At 48.9% G+C, this 3,376-nt stretch overlaps 1 pseudogene; it reads right to left on the reverse strand.

Annotated features, from left to right (window-relative positions):
* Nucleotides 1-1,375: 1,375 nt before the first annotated feature.
* Nucleotides 1,376-1,519, reverse strand: LOC116074132 (annotated as a pseudogene).
* Nucleotides 1,520-3,376: the final 1,857 nt, after the last annotated feature.

Genomic DNA, 3,376 nt, shown 5'->3' on the forward strand with positions numbered 1-3,376 from the left:
TCTCATACCTGCTGCCAGTGGAGAGGGTAAAAGGGAGGGGAGGGGAGGGGAGGGGATGTTACTGCATAGCAGATGAGAGGCAGGGCCAGTTCTCCCACACTCTCAACATTGGGGCTGGCTCATCCACAACTCCACATCCAGCTCTACTATGCTGCCCAGGCAAGGTGCAGGGTCTGCTCTCCCAAGAGCTGCAGCAGGGAAGGGGCAGCGGAAGCTCTCCTGCTCTGATGATCTTGGGGCCAACTCTTCTGCCTGCCGTAGGAGGCAAGGGGCAAGCGGGGGTCATCTTTCCCATACCCATGTCACTGCATGACAGACCAGTGGTGGGGCCAGCTCTCCCACTCATGCCCTCAGGGTCGGCTGGCCCATATCCTCACCCCCATGTGCTGGCTCTCTATTGTGCTGCCCAGGTGATAGGCAGGACCTGCTTTCCCAAGCACAAGCTGGTGAGGGGCAGAGACAGCCCTCCTGTTCCCATGACTCTAGGGCCAGGTCTCCCATCTGCCACAAGTGGTGAGTGAGAAGTAGGGTATCTCTTCCTCTTCCAAGCCACCACACAGAAGATGAGGGGTAGGGCCACCTCTCCCATGCTCAGATCCTTGGGGGCCTGGCTCACCCGCCACTCTCCCAATGTGGCTGCACTCTCCCAAGTATGGCAGCTGGCTCTGGGTAGGGTCAGCTCTCCTGATCTCATAACCCGAGGACCAGCTCTCCCAAGATGCCCAGGTGAGGGGTGGGCAAGTTCTGCACAGCCCTCAGACAATATGTCCCGGGGCGGGGGGCAGCCCGGATCAGAGGCATCTGCCTGGCATTTGGTGGCAACAGACCCCTGTTGTTACAGGGCCATGGACTCAGATATGGCCCCCAGTGGCAGCACAGGCCAGGACCCACCGTGGTCCCAGGTAGCCTCACTGGCTACTCATATCAGGCTGTTCCTCATTATCCTCGAGTCTGCAGTTCTGCCTCTCTTCATTGTGCCTACATCCTTCTGTCTCTCTTTCTCTTCCATTTCTTCACCACTGACTTGCTCCTGTTGAGGTGCCTGGTGTCTCTGAGTGTCTGGTTCATCTCAGAAGTGGTCTCAAAAGGGCTATGCTTGACTTGTGCATTATGGGCACCAGACAGTGGTCATCTCCAGTGTGGGCTCTACTGCTTCCCCAACCCCAAGCTTGGCACCTGACTTGTAGTCATGTCAGGCTAGCTCCCTGTCTAGGCCCTATTGCACCAGTCTGGTGGTCATCTTGGGCTCACTCCTGCTGGGGTCAGAGGTAGGGGCCCTCAGCCCAGGTGGGATTATTGTAGTCTAAGTCTTACCCCTGGTCCTGGGAGCCAGCCTTTAGCTTGGTAGTTATCTCAGGCTCACTTTTTTGAGGGGAATGTTAGGTTACTAATTCTTCAGATGTTCATAAGTCAGAATAATGATTGTAGATGTAGCCTAGACATAGCCTTTCTTTTTTTCTGCCACCTATTGATGCACACGTGGTACAGCAGCCACACCTGCAAGGTTTCTAGGGGCAGGAACAATGGTTCTTAACATGGAATAAGGTGGAGGGAGATCTTTGCTTTCACTGTCTCCTGAACACCTGACAGTATTTGGAGACATTTCTGGTCATAACATAAGAGGAAGTGTGGTATGGGCATCTAGTAGGCAGAGGCCAGGGATGCTGCCTAAATTTTCACAGCACATAGATTGGCCTCTTAAGACAAGATCACTGGGTCCCAAAAGACCATACTCCTGAGGCTAAGAGGCTCTGCTTTAACCTGTGTTGAGATGTGTAGATACATTATATTTATATGTCTGCTTGATGCTAACCTCTTTGGCTAGATTGAAGTGATGCTAATTAATTGATTGCAGCCTCCATGGTGCCATGTGGTAAGTGAAAGTCAAAACTTAGTTTAGTTTAGTGAATAAAAGGTTCCCAAAGATAGTTCAGTACACAGAAAAATAAACATTCACTGTGACCCAGGATGGCCTCAAACTTGCAGTTCTCCTGCCTCAGTCTGGAATTCCTGGTGTGTGCCATCACATCTGGCTTCTCACTCTTCCTGAAAGGTTCTGTGTTTTTCTTCTCTATTGCATTGAAGAATGATCCTACCTGCTATTGCTGTTCTGTAAACTTTTAAACTAGAGAAACTGAAGTTTACCTGTGTGTGCAGTTCAACTACTGAGGGGCAGCCACCAGGGTCTGCCTTTTGCTGTGGAGGCTGGCACTTCTCATCCAAAGCTCTTCTCTGCATGCTGCATGGAGCTGTAGTGCCTGGCAGTATTTATGTGCAGGCTCCTCATCACTGTGCACCGAGTTTCCAGGCTTCTGAGAAGGGAATAGAGTTAGGAGTTGTGGGTGGGCTCATCTTAAGTCTGTCTCGTTTCACTCCTAGACCATCAATACTGTTTGGGCCCAAAAGCCCTTGGCATCTCAGTCTCCATCTTGTCCCTGGGCCATCATCTATTAACTAACACTCTTTCATTTCATCCACTATCTTGCTTCCGTTCCTGAAATTTACGTTCCCGCTATTGACTAGGGACATTTTACGATAAGGGGCTTTGCGGACTTTTTACAATGAGGACATTCCTTTCCGGGCTTTTTACAATGGGGACATTCCATTTACATTAACCAAGCAATAATGCCCATTTGGCCCGTGCACCTGGGCAAATACCTTTGTGGCTTGTAGCTTTAAAAGCCCTTTGTATCCCAAGAGTAAATTGTAACTTGAACAGAATTTTTGTCTTGTCTCCTTCCTTCAGTCTCCTGATCCCAAATTTGTTGTTGTTGTTCTCTTCCCTCGAGAACCCCGTTGCTTAAGTCCTGCAGGTTGGGGCACAATACTGCTCCTTCCATTCCCCCAAACTCGCTTCTCAATGTCCCAAGTTTTCCTTCCAGGCAAACTTGCTGCCTTAGCAGAGCTAAGGCTGAAATGCCGGCCACATGGGGACTGGAGACACACGCAGCGTCAGTGGAGACAGAAAGCTCTCTGTTTTGCAGAGATGTATGAAAGTTTCATCGGTTCGTTTGGAAAAGTCTTTTGTTTCCACTAGAAAAGGAACAGGTGCTCCCTGAAAGAGGAACAAGATTAAACACAGGCATTTTTTTATAAACGTCATTCATGGTTCTGCCACCTGGAGAAAAACGCCAATATTTTTGAGCCTCTGCTCCAGAATTTTTCTCCTCACATATTATCATGTTTGACGTGTGTGTGTTGTTTTGATCAAACTCATTGTGTAATTTGTGTCTTGTTCTTTTCATTTACTGTTGGCATAAGAATTGGGAACATGGCTTTTAAAATATTTAATAGTCTGTCATAGGACTATATATGTTCCTCTTTCATCTCACTGAATTCTTAAAACAGGGCTGATAAACCTAAGATTGTAAACATT

The sequence above is a fragment of the Mastomys coucha genome, unplaced genomic scaffold (assembly GCF_008632895.1).
Source record: "Mastomys coucha isolate ucsf_1 unplaced genomic scaffold, UCSF_Mcou_1 pScaffold23, whole genome shotgun sequence".
Lineage (NCBI taxonomy): Eukaryota > Metazoa > Chordata > Mammalia > Rodentia > Muridae > Mastomys > Mastomys coucha.